The 24590-nt window shown below is 36.0% G+C and overlaps 1 protein-coding gene across 2 annotated transcripts in view; it reads right to left on the bottom strand.

Annotated features, from left to right (window-relative positions):
* Nucleotides 1-24590, bottom strand: part of Gabrb2 (gamma-aminobutyric acid type A receptor beta2 subunit) — a 221439-nt gene that overhangs the window by 16694 nt on the left and 180155 nt on the right. The window lies entirely within an intron of this gene.

Raw genomic sequence — 24590 nt, 5'->3', positions numbered from 1 at the left:
TTAGTAAACTGCTTTATGTTAAGCATCTTCAATCAGTACAATCATTTCTTATGTTCGTCACCTGCTATGGTCCTAATGTTATCAGATGAAATGTTTCTCTTTCTTTCACAAAAAGATTCCATCAGGCTAGCAGATAAGTGCAATGAGCTAGGGGATGGCTTGTTTTCTGAGGGGGTGAATCTTTTCTGAGGAAGCAGAAGCGGAACTCAGGATAGAAAGGAACATATGAAGTTTCTTCTCTTCAAAGCAACCCGGTAACAGGTCGCATAACACTTGCAATCACTGCAGAAGCAATCTGTGAACCCCATGATAGGCATGGGTGTCTATAGAACTGACATTCTTACCCTTTAGATCATTTTCCTAGATTAACTGCCCTTTGTAAAGTTATAAGCATTGGCAAGAACATGAGCTTCAGCAAAGACAGCAGATTCCTATTTTGACTTTAGCTCCCTCTCCTCCTCCCCACCTCCTCCAGCTCTTCCTCACTTCCTCCAGTTCCTCCTTGTCCTCTTCCTCCCACTTGTGCTCCCAGTCATCCCCTTCTTCCTTTTTCTAATCCTGTCTTGCTTTTTCATGTTTCTCCTCTCCTTCTCCTCACCACTTCCTCTTTCTCCTCATCTTGCTCCTTCTTCACCCTCTTCCTCCTACATTTTCTTCTTTAACACTATTATTTACTAACTGTCCTGAGACTTCTTATGTTCTACTAGGGATTTCTGAAATTATAGACAGAAGTCATCATGTTCAACCCCCTAAAGGGTCTTAGCCAGAAAATCTAGGTGAACTAGGGAAGCCTCATGCAGGAAGAGCTGCAGTGGGTAAGTGGCCCTAGAGATGGCCCCACCATCCTGCTCAGCATCAGTGGGTGAGCTCTGGTGTGGCATGTCCCCAGAGACTTTGTTCCAGGATAGCTTCTTGCTACTGATGCACTTTCTTATGTTTTTCATTGCCTCCTCATTCATTTGGGTTGGTATGAATGGACACCAAGAGATCCTCACTGCCTATTACTTGGTGTAATTACTTCCTGGGTGATGGGCCATTCTGTTAGGCAGGCTTTTTTCAGATCAACATGAAGCTGAAAATCTTTAAGATAACACTGTCTAGATGAGTTAATGATTTTTATGGAATTCCTGACTTAATTTAAGTAATTTTTAAAGGTTGCTTGGATTTAAATAATTTTGGGATGTTAGGGTAGTTGAAAAAAAAAACTCATAAAGGTAGGAAATTGGGATTGCTAATAGAAAGTTTAAGTTAGACTTAAGAATAAAGTGTGCCCTTTCTTGATAGAATGGCAAAGCTGCTTGAGTTAGAGAAAGGGTATGGTTAGCATTCAGGCATTACGGGCATGAAGAGTAGGTAGGAAGAATAGACTTGGGACAAGGTTATGATCAAAGTAAGCATACACACTAAGTTGGCTTGAGTTCTTTGATCTTGAGATGTAGAGATTTGGTAACGGACTTACCAAATCCTGGTACACAGGTGTACCAAGAAATGATAAGGTTATAAGAAAGAGCAAATAATTCCATCATAAGAACAGAAAATAGATGACTACCCAGCTTAGCATATCAAAGCTTCCGAAATCAGTCATAAGAAATATGATTTGCTCCTTAGTAAATATAGGTTGTCATCAACCAAGAATAAGGAAAAACTTGATAGTATAGACTTGGCTTGTTTAAACTTTGTTAATTAATGACTAAAAAATACTGCTTTGAGGTCATTATGAGATTTTGGAAAGAAATTTGAGAATTGTTTATTAGATATGAGTTTCATATAATATATAATCAATATTTTCTTGTAATTTTCATTTGTATAATGATTTTGATCTGTTTCTGAAAAATGTGTTTATGGTGATTATCTGTGGAAAATGTTTAACTTGTTGCTCTGAAGTAATTTTCTTCCTAATAGAAAAACTTTGTATCTAGAGGCATAAAAGTGGGTTAAGGAAAGAAATAAATTGATGGAAATAAATTCCTTGCTTCAACCATTCTGTGTGGCCGGGAGTGTTTGATCCCCTCTTTCTGTTCTCTAACCACTGAAGTCCTTGTACATATCCACCCACATCAGCTGCTCTCAATACTGACCCCTCATCGGCTACCTGCATCAGTTTACCATCTAGTACCAAAGCTGGTCTTTGGCAGTTCACTAGGTTCAAACCTGTTTGGTAAACTTCCCTCAAGGAAGGAGAAATGAAAGGTCTGTGGCTCAACATTATGGATCCATTATGTTGACTACTACAATTAGTACAAATGAGCATTCAAAATAAAACTAAGCTGATTCTTCAATAGTTCTATTAAATTTTGGATCACTCATTTAATTTTGACTTATGATGGCTACAGAACAAATTTTGAAGCAGGTATAATGGAGAATATGGGGATGTTAGTCCTACAGTGAATTAGACTAAAAGATAGTTTTTCTTAATTGCATCTGAATAAAAGGTTATCAGGACTACTTGATAGTCAAAATTACAGCTAAGTGTTCAGTGCTCAGGGAGTGGCATAAAGTGTTTTTCCTCGACTTCATCAATACAAATTTCTCTTGTATCTGCATTTAATTTAATATTAGCAACTAACTTTTTTTAACTCAATGTATGGAGTGATGTTAGAACTCAGAAACAAGGGAAAATCTTGTCTTTGACATCATGTGGTGGAACACAGTCTTAATTTCAGCACTCAGAAGACTAAGAGGTTGTAATATCTTATGTTCAAAGTCAGCTTTTGTTACAATGCAAATTGTAGCCAGCCTGAGATACATATAGAATTTAAAAACAAACAAACAAACAAACAAACAAGCAAACAAATACCTCTTAACATCAATGGATTCAATTCCCCAATAGAAAATATAGAATAACAGACTGGACACATAAACAGGATCCAACATTTTGTTGCATATAGGAAACACATTTCAGTATCAAAGAAAGACACTACCTCAGAGTAAAGGGCTGGAAAACAATTTTCCAAGCAAATGGTCCCAAGGAACGAGGTGGAGTAGCCATTCTAATATTTAACAAATGCAACTTTTAACCAAAAGTTATCAAAAAGGATAAGGAAGGACACTTCATATTCATCAAAGGAAAAAATCTACCAAGAAGAACTCTCATTTCTGAATATCTGTGTTCCAAATTCAAGGGTACCCACATTCATAAAAGAAACTCTATGAAAGCTCAAAGCACACATTTGCACTTCACTCAATAATAGTGGAAGATTTCAATACCCCACTTTCATCAATGGACAGATCATGGAAACACAAAATAAATAGAGACACATTGAAACTAACAGAAGTTATGGACCAAATAGATTTAACAGATATCTATAGAACATTTCATCATAAAACAAAAGACTATAACTTTTTCATAGCACCTCATGATACCTTCTTCAAAATTGACCATATAATCAGTCACAAAGCAGGCCTCCACAGATACAAGAAGATTGAAATAATCCCATGCTCTTATCAGACCACCACGGAACAAGGCTGGTCTTCAGTAGCAACAAAAACAACAGAAAGCCCATAAACACATGAAAGCTGAACAATACCCTACTCAATGGTAACTTGGTCAAGGAAAAAAATAAAGAAATTAAAGACTGTTTTAGAATTTAATGAAAATGAAGGCAGAATGTACCCAAACTTATGGGATACAATGAAAGCAGTGCTAAGAGGAAAACTCAGTTCTGAGTGCCTCCAAAAAGAAACTGGAGAGAGCATATGCTACTAGCTTAACACACACCTGAAAGATCTAGAACAAAAATAAGCAAATTCACCCAAGAGAAGTCGAAGACAGGAAATAATCAAACTCAGGGCTGAAATCAACCCAATAGAAACAAAAAGAACTATACAAAGAATCAACAAAACCAGGAGCTGGTTCTTTGTGAAAATCAACAAGATAGGTAAACCCTTAGCCCGACTAACCAGAGGGCACAGAGACAGTATGCAAAATAACAAAATCAAAAATGAAAAGAGAGATATAACAACAGAAACTGAGGAAATTAAAAAAAATCATCAGATCCTACTACAAAAGCCTGTATTCAACAAAACTGGAAAATCTGAATGAAATGTACAATTTTCTAGATAGATACCAAATATCAAAGTTAAATCAGGATCAGATAAACCATCTAAATAGTCCCATAATCCATAAAGAAATAAAAGTCATTAGAAGTCTCCCAACAACAACAACAACAACAACAACAAAAAAAGCCCAGGACCAGATAGTTTTAGTGCAGAACTCTATCAGACCTTCCAAGAAGACCTAATACCAATACTCTTCAAACTATTCCACAAAACAGAAACAGAAGGAACACTGTCCAATTCATTCTCCAAAGCCACAGTTATGCTGAGTATTCTCCAAGATGGAGCAGTTTCTGTCTAATCAGGAACCTGTCACAATTTCCTTTCATAGAAGACTTCATAAGAAATTTTTGTCTACTTCTATCATGTTTAACGTTCCAAATAGATTTTCAAAACTGGTTGAGTGCATATTACTTTTAGCTTCAGAAGATATCATGTATATTCAAGAGGCATTTAGCTACTATAAATTATTTTGATGACTTAAAAGTGTCAATATTGAGTTATATATTCTAAAATAAATTTTATTAGTTTAATAAAAACAAACCAAAACCAATAGAATGGTACTCTCTCCCCATTATGTAGCTGAATATAAAAACAAATTCTGTAGGATTCCTTCCCATTAGAGATTCTTAAATAGGTTTCTTGATTTTTGATAGCTTACGGACTTTTCTAACCTGTCCTTACAGAAACCAATTGATATTTTCTGAAGCATGATGTTATGCTCTACATAGAGAATGAGATATTAATTACAGATAGTTAGATTGTGTTTCTACAGAATATTTGCATTGGCATCGAAGTCTAGATGTTAACGTTAGAAGTGAAGCAAACACATCCAAATTGCTATATTCTATTTATAATACTACAATGAATGAAGTGCACACTGAATTAAAATTTTAAAGGTTGGTCAAATTCTTTCTTGGTACCTCTTTTTAATTAAGTAGAATACATATTAAATTTGAAAGTAAGTAAATTTGTCCTTATAGAGGAAAAAACAATAGGTATCAGTTTAAATTTTTCTGAGGAAAGGAAAATTGAAACAGTGTTATGAATGAGTATCATTTCCTGTATTCACAAGAGCTTTTGATTTTTCAGGTATTTGTAGTGTAGATAATTAAGTGTACTTTTAAAAATGACCTTTTCTTAGTTCAAGACCCTTTTCTTTGAGAATAACTATGTCCATCCTGGCTGAGTTTAAATTCCTAGGCTCAAGAGTTCTTCCTACCTGCCAAGTAGTTGGGACTATTACCCAAATAAGACCACAGGGAACACTTTCTCTGGTTTTCCTTCCCAAGGCTAGAAACATGCTAGTGTGTGGTTTTAGCATGCAGAAGTAAGGAGGGCAAACATATCAAGCTGCACTTGGAGAGGGCCTGTGTTTTTTTCTTGGGATGCACACATCGTGTCAAATACGGTAATAGGGTATATGAGTATGAAGGATAAACAGTGTTGTCAGCCATACTTCCATCTCTGTCATAATCTTCAATCTACAAAGATGAGTAATAAGTTCATTAAGTCAAATCTCAAGTTTATTTAAAGGTCATAATTAGCTTCAAGGTTGTGGCTTCAATCACACTAGGTCATTGAGAGATGAATTTAGGATTGTTATTTTTTCTTTAATTATTTTTTTTTTTGTTTTTGTTTCTCAAGACAGAGTTTCTCTGTGTAGCCCTGGCTGTCCTAGAACTCACTCTGTAGACCAGGCTAGCCTCGAACTCAGAAATCTGCCTGCCTCCGCCTCCCAAGTGCTGGGATTAAAGGCGTGTGCCACCACCGCCCGGCTTTTCTTTAGGTTTTAAAACTGACCTTGATAGATATTGTCCCATAAGTAAATGAGGTGGGATTGGGCATAGATATCCACCCACTGCCTCTGTTCTAAGTCACAGGGAATTATCACTCACTTCTAGCTTTTATCCAAAATCTAAAGTCCACAGTTTGGTTTCTGTCACATTCAGTCATGGCATCAATATGTTATTATATCTTGTATTTTTAATAATTTGTTTATTATTGATTGTGTGCTTGTGTGTCTCTGTGTGTTACATAACTATAGGGTTAGAGGACACTTATAGGTGTTGATGCCTAAGCTCATAGCAGATGTAATTACTCTAGCAAGATCTGCAAAAGACTGAGTCCCACCAACATTCTATCCTGCACTTTAGATTCGACATACTAGGAGGTGTCTAAAGATAAAATCTCAGTGGTCACAGGAAGCAAAAGACTTTCAATCATGTATCTTCCTGGTGCTTATTTTGGGGACTTTGTTTGTTTCTTTATCCTTATAATGGCCAGAGGCAAGAATGAACTAGAAATGTTCCACTTCATTATCTGCCAACAGGATTAGTCTAAGTTTTGGAAGTCCCAGCCTGCACCCATCAACAAATTGAAAATTAAATTTTCAGACTAGTTCTTATTCCATTTATGTATGGAAAATAAGTATCTCTTCCTGCAAATGAAATGCATCTATAAAGACAGCTTCATTATGATGATAATGATAATATGCAATTCACATTCTGTGCGTGCTCTTTGTATAGTCACATTTAAAATTTGAATAGAGACAAGAATATTTATATAGTTAACTAAATTTGCAAATGTGAACAGTGGAGACAGCTTTGATTTCTTGCTCATCTACCAACTTGCTGTGTGATCTTGGCTTAGTTTCCCAGCTCCACTGAGCCTCAATTTCCTATGAGTTAAAATACAGGAATGAAAAGGTGGCAGAATACATAGGCCACAAAAGCAGAAGTAGAACTGCTGAGGGAAGCAAGCAACCATCAGGAGGATGTAAAGGATGAAAAAGGAAGTTGGGAAAGAGTACCAACAAGACCCGAAGAATCTATCGAAAAACATCAAGAAACCCACTAATTTGCATATGAATTTCAGAAGAACTAATACAATATAAAATGAGGGAGTTGTATTTTGAAGTTATTTTAGGACTGATTTATAGTATTTAAGCAATATTATGATTTGGATCTTTACTGTCTTTCAAAGGCCCACATGTTAAAGCTTAGAATGAAGTCTGGGACTCTATTGTGAAACAGTGGAATTATTAGGAGGCATGGCATTCTAGGAGGTTCTAGGCCATTGTGGGTGTGTTCATGAAAGAAATGTTGATGCCTTGGCAAAGTGTTTCTCAACTCGTGACTCACAATTCCTCTGGAGGTAGCACAACCTTTTCACAGGGCTGGCCTAAGATGATCTAAAAACAGATATTTGCATTATTATTCACAGTGACATGTAATGCATAAAATTACAGTTATGAAGTAGCAAAGAAAATAATTTTATGGTTGGGGGTCACCACAGCGTGGTTGGAGGAACTGTATTAATGGGTCATGGCACTAGGGAGGTTGAGAACCACTGCCTTAATGCCCCCTTTTCCTATTTATAGTTTTAAAAAAATCTTGACTGTGCCAACTTGCTCTGAGCATGAGGTGGATGTGCTCCTCCTGGCAAGGGGAACAAGGAGGTGTTGATTAAACCTGTAATACTGTAAGGTAAATACACCTTTTATGTTAATTTGTTTCCAATTAGACTTTACAGTGGTGGAAAACTCCCTAATACAGTAAATCTGCCAGCCTGTCTGGCAAGTGATTAGGCAATAACAAATGGTCATCATTTCTTTCTTTCTCTCTCTCTCTCTTTCTTTCTTTCTTTCTTTCTTTCTTCCTTCCTTCCTTTCTTCCTTTCTTTCTTCTTTCTTTCTTTCTTTCTTTCTTTCTTTCTTTCTTTCTTTCTGTCTTTTTATTTATTTATTTATTTACTTACTTACTTATTTAATTTATTTATAGTTCAAGTATTATCCCCTTACCTGTTTTTCCCCTTTTTTAGAAACCCTCTATTCCAACCCCCATCCTCCTGCTTCTATGAGGGTGTTCATCCACCCACCTACCCATTCCTGCCTCCCCACCCTAGATTCCCCTACACTGGGGCATCTATTGAGCCTTCATAGGACCAAGGACTTGCCCTCCCATTGATGTCTGCCATCCTTTGCTACATATGCACTGGAGCCATGCGTACTCCTTGGTTGTTGGCTTAGTCCCTGGGAGCTCTTGGGGGTGTATGGTTGACTGATACTGTTTTTCTTCCTATTTCTAAGGCACTAATAACTTGCAGTGTGTACAATCCACAGAAAAGGTTCAGAATTACAGATTCACTTAGTCCAATACTATTTTCTCTGTAGTATTTTAGTAGAGATTCCAGATCTACACTACCTCTCTAACAGAGTATCAGTGACTTCCTGTACCCATTCTGAGGCTGATGACTTTAAACCAAACTTGTTACTCCTTCCCTTCCCCTTGGCATTGATAGGTGCTGCAATTGAAAAGACAAAGTGGTCTATGAAAAGGGAGACTAGTTTCTAGTAGGCTCCTGCATACAAAGAAAATGTCCTTCTCTCTTTCTGGGCAAGAAAGAGGAAATAGGAAATCTTTTTGCTAACAGGGAAGTCTTACATCAGAACAAGGTATCATTTCTAAGTAAGATTTGGGATTGTCTGGCTTGACACTTCCCTTTCTCTAGTTTTTTTCTCATTAAGCAGTGGTATAAAACCAGAAGAATCTCATTATGGGAATTAGCATCTCTTCAGATAAAATTTGACCCATAATTCGATAAGAGTGTGTGTGTGTGCATGTGTGCATGTATGTTCACTTCTCTGTCTGTCTCTGTCTCTGTCTCTGCCTCTCTCTCCCTCCCTCTCCCCCTGCCCCCGTGTGTGTGTGTGTGTGTGTGTGTGTGTGTGTGTGTGTGTTTGAGGCAAATCATTACTCTGTAGCCTAGGCTTGCCTAGAATTTATAGAATTAGCCAGAAAACTGGGCTAGCTAGTCTCAAACTCCCAGCTATACTTCTGACTCAGTGTCCTGAGTGCTGGGATTGTACTCTACAGGGCTAAAAGTAGGAATCTTTTCAGGAAAATTCAATGATATCTCACAACATTTTAAATAAAATTTTTCTGAATTTATTTAAATCACTTAAACAAATTCAATGTATATTCAGATCTTTTAGCTTGCTATATTCTCTACAACATTGGAGTGAACTCGAATGATTAGGTACGTGTTGTCTGTTAATTTCACAAACAAGACAACTGGAGATAAGTGAGGGTCTTTGTTGAAAGTCTCAGAGTTGTTTCAGAGACTTAGTTATACAAAGTCCCCTGCTTTATGAATCCAAATTAGATTCTGTGACTGGTCCTGACAGTTTTAGAAGTGAAAGGAAAGTTATTTTAAAACAGCTTCCCATGCAATCTGTGATTAAAATGTACAATTTAGAGAGAGATAGAAAAAAATAATCTAGGCATGCATTCTAGCTTTATATAGCCCTAGCCCAATAACTTGCTGGCTCCTATGGCATCCTGAATAAATCCTTGAAATCTCTGGGTTTCAGCTTCTGTATATTACATGAAAAAACTTGTTAGAGGTGATATTGTCTATTCTTAAATTTATGATAGGCAATGCTAATGGACCAGCTGGTCCTGAACTCAATTGCAACATCCTCCATGTAGCTCTCAAGGAAGCATCCATGAGTCAGGCAGAGTTGATATCCAGAGGACTCACTTGCATTCCCTCAGCTAGATCCTTGCTATTTCCTACGAACCATAGATCAGTTGCTTTGGCATCACTGGAAAGTGTGTGGAGATTTCAGAATCTCAAGTCTTAGACACAACAGACTAAGAGTTTATACTCTACCAGGATCTTTAGGCTACTTGAATGCCTATGAAAGATTGAGAGAAAATGGGATAAATCACCTAGCCCTAACCATGCTACTTGACCTTCTAAAAGTCAATATCTGTTTTTTTTTTAAGGTGTCTTTGGAAATGCGCATACATATGCTATTCCTGACTCAAGCATGTGGATTACTCATATGTGAAGTTCTGTATAAACCCTCCAGGAAAAAGTGAGCTGTAGAGGTTGCTATAAACTCTATAACAGGCAAAGATTTCTTACTCAGCTGTGGTCTAATGACTTTTGAGCATTTGACCAATTACATGGTGAATTACCCTAGTGAACATTTGTCAAATGCACCCTCTACTCTGCCTCCAAAGGACTCTCTCCTTAGGAGAACTGCTGTTAATCTGACACAGCCTTGTCAAATATCCCTGTGCTAGTTCTAACACCCAATTTCCCCTAGCTTGGAGGCTTGAAGATAATGGCAGACAGTACATGTTGCTAAACTCTAAAACACAGAGCAAGGAAATAGATTAAAAATATATATATGTTTAGAATATATGGCAGAACACTGTGCTCAGCTGATGTCCTGATATTTCCCCAAAGGAGAAAATCCTATCTGTATCCAGGGTCAAAGATTTAAAGCTTTCAAAGCAAAAGAACCCAGGTTCAAATTACACGTTAGTCTCTTAGGTTATGAACTATAAAAATGAGTTTCTTTGATCAAAACTGTCTTTTCTGTGACTAAAGGGTTTGTAGAGCAAGTGTACAGGCTTATGTTTTTGTGGTCATGTGAATCTTTTGGGGAGTCTGCTAAAATTTACTGTGACCCTCCCTTTAGACAAGTCCTTTTATTCCTGCCACTTCTCTGCCTCGAGGTTTCTGCTAACAGCTATGCCCTGTGGATTTGTTTCTCCTGACTTCAAGACTGAACATCCAGATGCTAATTTGGCCACAGAATGTTGGCAGACTGAGGGCAGGGATTTGCCTGCCTGCTTGATTTCTCATTTGGATAATACATTTTGGACGGAACCAGAACCATGCCTCGGCCACATTTGTTATTTATTCCTTTTGCCATCCAATTCCCTTTATTCACTTAGACTCTTACTCCTCTTCCAGAAGACCCTGTTCATATGTAGCTGCAGGCAGCTGCAACAGTTGGCACCCAATGTAAGGCCTGGAAACTAGGAGGTAAATAGAGAGCAGTGCTGCCTTGTGAAGCTTCACAGGAAACAGAAATAAGAAAATGGTGTCCAGCACAGGTAAACAATGGGTGCAAGAGGATACCAGCTAAATTGGGGCTACACTGGCCTGGTGTTAATCTCACTTAGGGTTTGGTAGTGACAGTTAGGATAGGAAACTTCAAATAGGCAATTGTCCATAGTCAAAGAACTACATTTAGGCATGAGGAATAGGGCATAAATAAAACAAAAAATAGATAAAAATAGCAAAATACAAAAACAAAACAAAATATATGTGTATATACGTGAGAAAGAGAGATCGAGACTGAAAAAAATGGATTTCAGAGCTATCCCAGAGACAGAGAGAAACCGAGAGATGTCTTGCTTTCTCTATGGCTCATTCAGGAGAAATTCCTAGTCCTAACTCTGTGTTATAGTCAGTGCATCAAAGTGTCTATGTAGTTTGTGTCTGTCTTTGTCTTGTGGTATGAATGATTGTGGTTCTGTGTTTCCTATTGAAAAGAAAAGATGGTTGACACAGCAGAGGCTGAGTTAAGTAGTCCCACTGAGAAACTACTTTTAAAAAAGGGTCATTATTGGCTTATAAGTTATTCGGTATGGTAGAAAGTTTTAATACTGGTAACAAAAGGTTAGCTTAAAATTGGTAACTCAAGACATGTGGCATGAGTCAGCCAAGATGGCAGTGCAGGGAACAGGGCACAGGACGTCATGGCCACCACCGGAAGGTGTCTGCTGCAGTCTGGTGGCTGCAGTGGCGACTGGGCAGGTAGCCCACACTTAGAACACGGCAAGGCAGGTGGCAACAGTACCGGCTGAGCAGTGGAAAGCTGGGTTTTCGCAATTGGTTGGCACCATCTTGGGGCCGCGGTTTAAGTTGCAAGATATTTACCAGGTGATAGATGTAATGTTCTCAAAAAATTAGATTTTGTTTTTCAAAAGTTATGGTTATGGCTTAATATTACAAAAGAAATTTAGAAGTATGGTTAAGATTGACAGAGTTCCATTGGCTGGAGTTTATTAATTAGAAACAACATTATCATGGATCTAAAATAACTTTAAATTTAAAATTTATAAAAGGTCAATGAGACTGTAACATTTATAAAAGCATTACAATCTGGCCTGGCTACTTCTTATAAAGCTATTGTGCACTTAAAAGGTTGTTTTTCCCTATACATCCTGGTAATTTAAAGATTTTGCTTCTAGTTTTAAATTAAATTTCTAATTAAAAAATTTTGCCTTTAAAAAGGGCTAAAAGCCTTACTTTATGTATATTTTTTTTGTCTCTGTTTCAGTACAAGAAGCTAGGACTTTGAATTTTTCAGTGTACATTGATTAGTATCTAATCCCTCTAGTAGGGAATTTCAATACCTTTGCTCTGATACCAAGAGCTTTAAAAACAAGCATTAGTTGCTCTAGAAAAAGTTTCAGAGGCAATTTCCTTTTCAATATTTAAGCCTCAGTTATGTCAAGAAAAGTTGTATTAAATAAGAAAAGATGAGTTACTTATTTCAAATTACTTTTGACTAAGGCCTTACCTTAAGCTCACCAGAAGACTTGGGCCTTGAGAGACTCAGAGCTTTTTACAGAAAGTACAGAAAGCTTCTGTAAATAACTGCTATCTATTGTAATCAAATGTTTGGATTTTTGAATATGCCCACAGCAACTCTTTGGCAAAAGAGAACATTAATATAAATTCATCTTTTCTCATATTCAAAGTAAAGTTTTAATATCCTATTATTAATAAAAAATTATATAAAAATCATAAATATATTTTAGAAAACATCTCTTAAAAACCTGGTGAGATTTCTATTTCTTGCTTCAAACAGCAATTAAATTGGTGATTGCAAACTGTTGATATTTGGCCTATTACATAGAAAAAATTTTATTTGACCGATTATATAGAATAAATTTTAAACAAAATGGTAATTATTATCTAAAAGACAAATTGTTAAGATTTGCTTAACTACATGCTTTTATATTTCTTGTAAATTTATTTATATACCCTGTAATAGTATATACATCTACAGCCCTTCTATGGGAGAAAATTATATATAAGTCACATGTTTAATCTCATGTTTTTCCTCCCTACTTCAACACAAATAATTGGACTATGTGCTGTAGTCACTATTTATCAAATACTAAAATTAAGCCTTAACTTGTACATTGACATATGTATACATGTATATATCAGAGCTTACAATTGCTTATGATAATTTGACATTTTTAAAAAATAATTCTAATTTAAAAATTGAAATAAAATATACACATGTGACTATTAATTCCTTTCAGACTTTCAAGTTGCAATTGCCTTAACGTGAAAAGCAACAAAAAATGTAATTCGTTATTACCTAAATTATATTTCTATACTTAATTTTCCTAATCAGATTAAAAGAGATTATGGAACTGACTATTACAGTCAAATATTTAAGATATTTTGACAACAATTTAATATTACCCATATTATTGAGATAATTTATCATTCTCAGAGACAATAAACTACTGAACATGCACTTCACACTTTGAAATTTTGATTTTTAATAATTAAAGGAGGGAGAATCATGCCCTCCACTCCAAAGTTACCTCCAAAAACATATCTTGCCTTTTGCTTCTTTTAAAAAGAATATTTGCTTTTTGCTTGTTTTAAAAAAATCTGTTTTTTGTAGTCTGATGCTAACTAACACGTGTTATGGTCCTGACCCTGTTTTAATCTGGGGAAGAGGCTCTGTTTGTGACAGAACATGATGGCTGCCTGAAACATTGGTTTGCCAAGTGGATACAGATCCAGAATCTTTTTAATAAACATGTTTTCAACTAAAATAGTGGTTAGAAGTTTTTATTAGCCAACAAATTTCACTTGACTGAATTAACCTCCACCTTTTTATTTTTTTTCCTTTCTGAGAGTTAACAGTTCATTTGTAATTCTCAGAGCCAATTCTCCCACACCTGGAAGCCAGACCTGGAGTCTGAGCATTGCTAATTTGCAACTGTATTGAGTGCCTGAGACATCCCCCAAAATAATGTTAAGCTTGCTGCTTTTAAACTTTTTGAGCTTTTATCTCAAGCAAGTTCATTACGGACACACAGGCTCTGCTCCATGCTGGACTTCAGAGAGACTCTACATGGCAGTTATTGATCGTGATAAAAAAAAAAAGGGTGTTATAGGCATGTTGTGGCTTTGGTCTGTAAGGGAAAAGATGTGTTGTGAGGGCCTGCAGTCAATGATTTACCTATAAATCTATGGCTCTCATCAACCTAAGACAGAGTCATGTGCCAAGAAGCTGTGTCTAATAATAGAAACTAAAGGTCCAGTTTGTGCAAACAAACACAAACTAGCTGCACGTGATATCCAAGACAGGTAAGGGAGAGTCTAGTAGATCTATATCTAAAACAGGTGGGGCCACCAAGCCACCATAATTCCCAGGCAGTACTATGGTGCATAAATATGCCCCAGTCCAGTTAATTTTAAATAAACAAGGAGGAATTGTGACCCTCCCACAGCCAAGAGCTGGCTCTCAGATCATTCTTTGCCACAAGCATCTGGCCCACATGGGGTAAGGCTTCCTGTCTTAGACAAAGCCCTTTTGTTCCTGCCACTTCTCTGCCTCAAGGTTCCTGCTAACAGCTGGGCCCTGCGGATTTGCTTGGCATGACGTCAAGTCTGAGCATCCAGATGCTAATTTGGCCACGGAATGCTGGCGGACTGAGGGCAGGTTTTTGCCTGCCTGCTTGATTTCTCTGTTGACTAATACATTTTGGACTGAAAGCAGAACCATGCCTCGGTCCCATTTGTTATTTATTCATTTCGCCGTCCAATTCTCTTTATTCCCTTAGGCTCCTACTCCTCTTCCAGAAGGCTCAATTTGTATGTACCTGCTGATGGCTGCAACAATTTACCTTGTCATGCAATCAGAAATTCTGACCTAATAACCTGGTAATAGAGCTAAGAGTTATTTGTTAGCATATTGGTGATTAAAATGTTGTGTGGTAAAGATGATCCTCTAGGTAGTTGTGCTTTGGGCTACTGGATAATAGGAGATGATTCAAGTAGATGAGTTCAACTGACTTTTGAGTTTGTATAGCTCTTGGTAAGTATTAGCTTTTAAGAGATATCAATATTTGAGACTTGGATAATTTGCCCATTCCTACAGAGTGGTCGAATCTAGGGTGTAGAATGGTTTCTATTCCATCAGAAAGCTGTCCTGTGTAGTCACTTCTCTCAGAAGTATTTTTTATTAAAACAAAAAGATTAAGATGCTATGTAGAACAAATTAGTATGCACTTTAACTCACAGAATGGAAGACAATGCTTTGAAGGGGGCAGTCTAATGGTTGTTTGACCTTGGACTGGTCACTTCTGTTTATGGATTAGACTTTATGTTAATAATGAGAAGATCCTTTAGCTGTAGCCCTAGAGTGAAATGCTGTTCTTACATGGTTGGTACATTCAGCCAAATTGGACAAAGGAGCAACTTAGTCCTACTTTTAATTTTCTTTCTAGAATTAAAATTCATATTTTACTCTGTAATGTTTTTCCTGAGCATATATCTGAATACAGCATCTCCTTCCTGTGAAATTAAGTGGTACACATTATCTGTTTGCTTAATGAACTAATGTACAGTACATTCTGAGTTCCAATACTGTTAGAATCATCTCACAGGAGCCATGGGGAAAGCCCAGTAGGCCTAATGAAATGATAGCACTGAATTTAGAAGCAAATCTTTAACACCACAAAACATTCTCAATTCTGTTCTCCTATTCTTCCAAAAAAATCACAGTGACCACTTGCAAATACCAGCTTCTCTTCCAAGAACTTTCTACCCACCTTTTAGTATAATTCTTAAGATCCCAGTGTCATAGTAGAGCTATAAGTCTTTCAGTGCAAATGGGATTTTGAAGCTCTCTCAGATTCCACTCCATGCACACACTACTAAAATTCAAGGCTTGGGGCTTGAGCTATGGGCAGTCTCCCATCCAAGATGAAGTTGGATTCATCAATATATTCATCAATATAGAATTTTCTGTGCCCTTAAGGCATCAAAATAGAGAATGCTACTTTCTAGGAGTAATAATTTGGTAAACATTTAGTGAACAATCATTACATTCATGATGCTCTGTCTCAATCTGTATTCTTTGTGAGATATTCCATATAGCCTATCAAAGGCTGTGAGAAGAGGAACAAAGTGTAGCTGAGAGCTTTCTATGGGGAAAAAACTCATATGTTTGGTTTCAGTAGGCTGGTTTCTCAAATAATCCCTGAGACTTACTAATAGTTCATCTGAATAGAGAACTGTGAAACCTAGAGACTATGAATATGTGAGGTATAGGGGCAATAGAAGGAATAATGTATAATATTTGTAGATAGAAAGAACGAACTCTAATACTCTATACCACAGGATCTGACCAATTTATGATCACCTTGTATATTGTAGAAAGAGCAAAAAGAGAAGGACCAGAGGTTTCTAGAATTGAATTATAAAACTTTTTAAAACATTAATTAAATAGATAGTAGTTATTCTAACTCAAGCAGAACACACTGCATACATGTATTGTACTATCATATTGCATTTTTCATGAATATGGGCAGTAATCATAATTGTTTCTCCTGACCTAAGGAAATGTAAAATACTCCATGAATGAATGTTTGCATGTGGGAACTTGATATTACAGTGTGCTCTTCAGGAGGCAGTTGAGAAGGGCTGGCTTTGCCTTCCCTGACTCAGATTTTCAGCCTCAACTCCTCTTTAAGCAGTCACCACAGGTATCTATTGACTCAATGAAGGAAGCTTGTTGGAGCTTGTCCAACTTCCAGAAATATTTATAGTCAGAGCTGGTAGAAGTGTTGTGAGGAAAACAGACAGCTTGTTTATCATTAAGAGAGATTTCAAAAATTATGTCAGGGCCCAGTTTGTTATGTCTCCCAAGATACCCTTAGCCAAAATTTAATAAATATCAAGCTATCCGGCTTAGCTCTTTGTAGCAGATGCTGTAACCATCCTAAATTTTCGTAGGAACATGAGAAGGAACTTGCTGGAAATATTGTTTTTTAGTTTTGATATTAAATAAAATTGAAATAATATTTTAGTTTTGAAATAATTTACTATTAACAGGAAGGTGGTTAATAAAAATTTGATGCCAGCTCTTGATTCCCAGAGCTGCTCATGGAAAACACACTTTCTGTCCTTTCTTTTATTTAATAATTATTTTCTAATCCTTACAGAGTTTTCTCAGGAAAAATTCTCCTTTTGATAATAGAAACTTTAACTAATTTTCTAGAATCTGAATTCTATACATACAAGATAAATACTGCAAAAATATTCATTCATTGATAAATGCATGTTTAAGTAAGAATGAGAAAGCAATTATTCATATTATGTGTGTGCCATTCTAACTTCAAGAGCTTGACAGGGCTGATCTTTGTTTATAAATTGAAGATGATTGGACTAATCTTTATTCATTTGGAGATCTAATTGATTTCCAGTTTAAAAAGTTATTTTTTACTGATAGCCAAGAATAAATGCTGAAGCTTTATGAGCAGTCTTTTCTATTCAATGCTTTTCCCTGCCATTCATATTCATTATTGAAATGGATCTACAGTTTACTGTATAGAGTTTTAATAGGGGTTTGCTATCATTAATTTGTAGTGAACATTGAAATCACTTGAAGGTTTCCTTCCTGCTATGTCCAACAAGAATTTTAGTATCACTAAAGTTAACTAGATTTCAATGTTTGAAAGGATTTATTGTGGAAAGTTTATGGGCTAGATTTTTTTTAGTCATGGTTACCTTTTAATATCTTATTAGTTTTAGTTAACACAAATATAGCACTCTTTGCACACTTATTTGTAACTTCTAGAAATATCACTTTGCTTTCAGATTTGTAAGTGTGTGTGTGTGTGTGTTTGTCTGTCTGTCTGTCTGTGCATGTGTGAATTTGTACATGCACATTTGTGCAGGTGCATGCTTGTCTGAGGTGATCCGAGGAACTTGTGGAAATCATTCCTCTTCTTGCATCACATGGATCCTGGAATTAAACTCAAGTAATCAGCTTTGGCTATAGTACCTGAATCCACTAAGTCCAATTTCTCTCTTTAATCTAAACTTGCTCCTTTCTCTAATCTTTTTTCCTTCCATTGTATTATTCATAGGTCTTATCATAAAAGTGAATCTTGAGATGTAACTTTTCTCAGTTAGAACTGTTTTTTGTCCAAACCTCTTCCAGGGTTTCTATGTTGTTTCCTTTTTTGCATTCCTCATCTTGCTTCAAATGTTGCTGTTGGGTTTTCCTGTTGGCCTGTCTACACCTTGGGCAGATTTCTCTAAACTCTGCTTACATTAACTCTGGCTTTGTTTGCACTTCTTTGCTGTCCAGAGCTTCAGTTTATAAGCATTATTTTCTATTGTTTGTTTTACTTTTCAATTTCTGATTTATTCTTTAGGACTTTTTAGACAAAGAGAAGATAAAATGAATCTAGAATTATTTTATACATCCATCACACTAATATTTAATTGGTCATAGTAAAACTCGTCCATTCTGTTTTTGTTGTAGTTTTTGTTTGTTTGTTTTTCATTTTAGAGGTGAAGTGCACATATAGTACACTCTTATATGCTGCTAGTATCTGAGCAAACTACATACCGACCATTATAGAAAGTAACATGTAAGTAGATATTGTTTCATTCTGAGCCTAAAAAATTCCATTTTCTATATTAAGAGGTAACAGTGTTTAAGCATGCCAGTGATATCAGACTTATTTTATAGCTGCTTATAGTAGACATACCTCAAGAACAATTTACACATCTAAGAATGCATGCATATTGAATACATGTGTAGTAAATTACGATTTGGCATTAAGTAAAGCATTGCCATTAATTCGATTCATATTTGAAAGCATGAAAACTAGCAATCCATTCAATGGTAGCACATTACAAATCTATACAAAACACTAAGCATGAACCCAAGGCATTGTTAATAATGGTTATGCCTGCATGTGGGAATACAGATATTTTCCACTATTTAAACACTTTAAAAAATACATCTTCTCTGCCATCATTCCAATATTCTCAGCCAATTTTAATTGAGTGTTCTTTGTCTGGTTATGTATGACCTTAGTATAACTATCTCACCCATCTTAGCATCTCCACAATAACTTCAGTGCCCATCAAAAACTTGAAACATTAAAATATCCAATGACACACACCTCAGAAAGCCAAAACCAGAATATGAATCCATTTCAGTCTGACCCTAGAATACAGCCTTTTTCCTGTGTCTTGTGATTGCCAGAAACAACTTGATTATTTAACATATTATATCTCTAATATTTAAATTGTTGAATGTTAATTTATATTTGAAATTCTAAGTACAAACTTAACATGAAGACTCAGAGGAGAGAACAAACACATATCTGGGAAAAGACACAAAAATCAGAGAATATCACTAAACTTCATACTTCAAAGTCTATTGCTGAACATTCTCTTTAAGGAGATATATGTAACAGAAGATCTTGAAAAACAAGGGTTTTGATCATTGGGTCATAGAGTATTAACTCTTTCAACCCAGCACTTAAATTTGGCACACAAAAGGCAAAATATCTTCAAAATATTCTCATGGTGAGGGGTTGTTCTAAATTTCCTTGGTGCTTTATCTAATCATCAGATTAATCACAATAATTTGATTTGTTTATTTTTTTAAAAAATGCAACATTTTTTCATTGTTATAATAAACACCAACTTCTGTCATGTTTCATTCAAAATGATTCTTCCCAGAGTGTTGCTGGATCAAACCAGTCTACTTTCAGCAAGAGTCACTGAAGTCACTGAAGTTTAAAAATTACAGTGAAAATAGCATATTTATGATAGCCTGAAAGCACAGACATGATAGGTTCCACAATTTTGAAGAGATTAAGATTAACACAATTATTGACAAACTCTCAAATGTTCTGATCCTAGAACCTATTCCCTTTTTTTTTTTTTGCGTAAATACATAGCCAACTATACAATTTAGAAAAACAATGAACTATCAAACCAAGGCACCATCTTATATGTCACCCAAATCTGTGCCTGTGCACAAAATGTAGAAGAATGAAATGTTAAGACTTTTGAAGCCACAGCCATCAAATTAAGAAAGAACAAGATAGAAAACACAATATGAAAACCCACTGGGCATCAAGTCCTCACACAAAAGGTTGAAAAGCACGCAGTATCAATTTATCTCCATTAGGAAATAGACATAAAACCAAATGTATCAATTGACTAATGGCGGATGATCAGATGGAAGGCTGAATATTAATGTGTTCCTTCTCTTCCTCTCATTCAGAAGGTTATAGGATGGTCTGTTGGCCAGTTAAGGTCACAGGCAAATAAGGATTCAAACCTCTATTCTAAATTATTAGTAAACAAATTGAGTAGGATTTGGTTAATCACAAGTGTTCACAAGGAATACTTTCAATTACCATCTTTATCTCTTATGATAATAGTGTCAGACCTGCCAAAATAATATTTATTTAGAAAATAAATAACAATAAAGCAAGGACTTGATGCAAATATAACAATTCTAGTTACACATAAAATAATCTTGGGCAAAAATGAAGGTTCTGAATTCTTGTATTCCAAACACAAAAGATGAAAAGTTTAACTCCCTATTCACTCAGCTGTTCAAACTACCCAACAACAAAACCAAAAAATCCTAAGATTCATCATGATAATGCATTCTCTGTATACAACAGGCACATCTGAATGTAATTTGCTTGCTTTGCTGATACTGCAATAATTTCTTAAGGCTTATGTCCACCACAACTATATTATATTGAAGACTCAAGTAGGTCTTCAGAGGACATTTCTCTTAGAGTAAGATGCCAAACATTAGGTTAATGGGAACAGCTAACCAAATTTATGCCAAACAGAAATAGAAATAAATGGATTAAAAACTGGCTATCTAACCGTATACAGAGAGAAATCGTAATTGGTAGTCCATCTAGTTGGGGAGAGGTTTCCAATAGGGTCCCACAAGGATCGATACTGGGTCCCATTTTGTTTAATATCTTTATAAAAAATCTGGAAGACAAAGTAGAAAATGTTCTAAATAAGTTGACGGATGGGATGGCACCTGTATAGTTCAGGTGAACTGGGTGTATGTAAACACTATTGGTCTTCAGGAAACATAAAGAAAAAGACCAATACTATTGAAGAATGGGAGAATGATGATTAGTTGATTTTCAAAAGACTTTTAATAGTTAATTCTAAGCAGTACATTGAAAAGGTCTTAGGGGCTTTGCATTACAAAAGATTCAGCAAAGGCATAAGGACAATTCAGAGTCACAACACCCCAGTGCAAATAAGGAACATCAAATGGGGGTCCTTTGTGGAGGAGTTTTATTTAGAAAACTGATGGCTCCAAGTATCTCAATATGAAAAGCACTTTAGAGGAATTTCAAGGATGCAATAACCAAGACTGAAAAGGCATGAATGACTAGATTCTCAAATCTGCAAATACTTAGTAATGGGCAGAAAAAGAAATCAGGAAGCCACATGAAACTTAAATCTGGGAAAGCAATGAGATGAAAACTTTAGTCATTAGGAAAACAGGGAGTAAAAATTAACCAAAAGCAAATTCTATCAGGAAACACACACACACACACACACACACACACACACACACAATCTATCTATCTATCTGCCTGTCTGTCTGTCTGTCTGTCTCTCATGAGAAAACAGGATTTGCTCACATCAAGATAGATGTTGCATGTTTTTCTCATTATTTATTTTTGGAAGCTGTACTATGTTTTAAATTGCTACAAAGGACATTTGGGAAAATATCAGCAGGGCTCATATTGGTTTGAAGTTGATTTTAAACTTAGTATTCTACTGTTTAGAATGTTACATAAAGACAGGTGAAAGAAATGCTGGGTATAGACTTTCATGTGCATGTTGCTGGGTTTAAATCAAGTAAACTGATAAACTGATTGCTCAGATGGACTAATTTGGAAAGAGAGTTGCAATTCTCCTTTGTTTTGGTGAGCATTGTGGAATTTTCACTATATACAGCTGAGAACACCCACAGTAGATCTGGGTGGTATTGGTTAACTTTCTTATACAACTATGGCTACAGCATGTTTTTCTTATTAGCTTTCATTTCTGATTTACTTAAAGGGCAGGGTGGCTAGTGTTTTAAAAGCTGAAAAAAATATTTTCAAAAACTTAGCAGTAACTAATAAAGAAAAAAACAGATAATATGAAAGTAACTGTATTTTTCTTCTTTTGACCTTCCCTATCTCATTCTACATTGACCTTGGGACACTGCAGTTTCAAAAACACCACAGCTGATCAGGTATAGTCCTTCCATCTTTAGGAAGCCATCAAAGCAGAAAAAAATCTAATCCTTCTCCTAGCAGCTGATTCTTTTTTTGTTATGGGAGATAACAATACATAGCTGATTATGTGTCCAATCTTGGGGGGAAATAACCTTAGAATTACAGTTGAAAAGAAGGGACATTTCTGATAAGAAATAGCAGCACTATGCACGATACTGACACAAAAGAAAGGATTACATAATCAGAACTCAGTGTGAGTCTTCTCTGACCTTTGTGCTGGGTGAAGGGAAAGTCAGTATATGAAATGCTCATGGGCATCTTTTTTGTCTTAATCTAATCAGGGTGATGTCAATGTCCTGCCTTATAAAATGTCTGGCAGAATTTGACTCAATAGTTTTGCTGTAGATTGTAGAGCTAATAATTACAGAAAAAAACTCATTCCCTTATTGTCATAGTAATTCCTGACATACATTCTATTTTAGGTACTGTACTTTAGGAATATTGGACAATGTAAAATCAAAAGATAGGTATGCAGTTGGCCTATTTGCCTGTGAAAGCAATAATCCTCAACATATATAAAAATATCAATTTTATTAATACATAATGATGAATGGCTGTTAGGACTCTCTTACCCTCCTTTCACAGTATCACAATAATCTTCACATAATATTTTTATAATAACACTATGAGAAAAGAATTGACCTTGTTTAATAGATGAAACACTGAAGGCCAGATAGGTTGACTCTGTCTATTGTCACATAGGGCCAAATATTAATCCTGATTGATTTAAAATTTGATGTCGTACTGTGCTTGATATCTGGGGGGTGGGGTGGGTGCTAATCAAAAAATAGTCAAACTATATGGTCAAAGAGTAATGAAATCCAACTCAAATGTCAAATATATTATTTGCAGAGCTCTCTCTCTCAAGTTTGAAGTAAGAAGGTTGGGTACTTGGGGGTACTTGGATGATTCTTCATCTTTGGGCAAGCTGTTCTGGGCACTGTGGGAAGTTTACTGACATCCTTGGCTACCACATATGAAATACCAGTAGCAACCACTATCTCTGCTGTCACACAAAAATGTCTCTAGGCCTTGCCCCAACCTCTCTAGGAGACAAAGTTCCCTGTTTTGGAAATCAACGATGTACTAGAAGGTGCCATTCTTCTGTGTTCCTTGTTTTGCTAGGATCCGCACTCTCATCCTCAGCCAGGAAGACCGGCTTTTCATTATCAAAGAGTGCCTACCCCACGAGCTTTTCCCTGCTTCCATCTGAAAGCAACTGACCTTAAAACTTGGTAAGGCTCTTTAGGTTCCACTTATTTAAAATCTTCACTGCCTCAATCTTAAATTTATCATTTAAATGCAAATCAGTATAAAAAGATGAGGTAGACAAGGTGAAAAGAGATCAGATGTTATCTTATTAAGTCGGACTTGCATCAGGCAATTGTTTAAACTCATTTCAAACTCGAGTCCTGGGAGACAGTTTTATTTATTATTCTTCCTATTTTCTTTACTTAGGACACTCTATCTGGTGAATCCTGAAGCGGTTTTAACAGTACTCTCATTTGTCCACCTGGGAAAAGCATACCAGTAGGCTGGCTACCGCTCTCTAGCAGCCAAAAGACTCCAGCTACAGAATACCCAAGCTCTGGGAATAAATAGACAGTTCCTAGACTTCATGCTTATTGGCTTTTATACATAACATATAAAATTTATCATTATAAATATCTTCTGAGAAGGATGTTTTTAATTGAACAAATATCAGACCTACGGTTAAGTTGCGATCATGACTCAGAAGATTCCATGGTATTGTCTGCAAGTAAATTTTCAATGGTGGAGATTACTTGAGTTCTATCCTTGGAATTAAAATGAAGTTGATGACATTAACATGTCAGGGTCCTAGTTAATTCTTGCTATTCGTTATAAGTTCCGGGAGTTTAAGCACATTTCTTTTTCCCAGGACATCTGTATGAGCTATTTAATGAGTTCTCTATTCTATGTTATATCATAAACACTAGGACAGATGTTAATGAAAAACATTTAACTCAAAAAGTTCAAACATGGAATATGAAGAAATATCGGTTTAAGGCAGAAATCTCTATCTACAACAGTAAGCCAGGTGTTATTCCATTTGAATCCAAAAAGCTCACCCCCACTGAGACTGCTGCCCTAATCCCTCAAAGTGATGATTCCTAAAATGAGTTCCAAATAAGACTAACCCAATGAACCCATAAATGTATGATGCCCAGGCTTAGGAGGGACCCAGGAGTCAGTCTTTAAAACAATTCTCTTGGGCCTCCCACTGAGATGAAAACTGACATCAAGAAAAACAAAAACAGCCCAGCAGTGGTAGTGCACACCTTTAATCCCAGCACT

The sequence above is a fragment of the Mastomys coucha genome, unplaced genomic scaffold, assembly GCF_008632895.1.
Source record: "Mastomys coucha isolate ucsf_1 unplaced genomic scaffold, UCSF_Mcou_1 pScaffold5, whole genome shotgun sequence".
NCBI lineage: Eukaryota > Metazoa > Chordata > Mammalia > Rodentia > Muridae > Mastomys > Mastomys coucha.
This window is presented reverse-complemented; position numbering and strand designations above follow the sequence as displayed.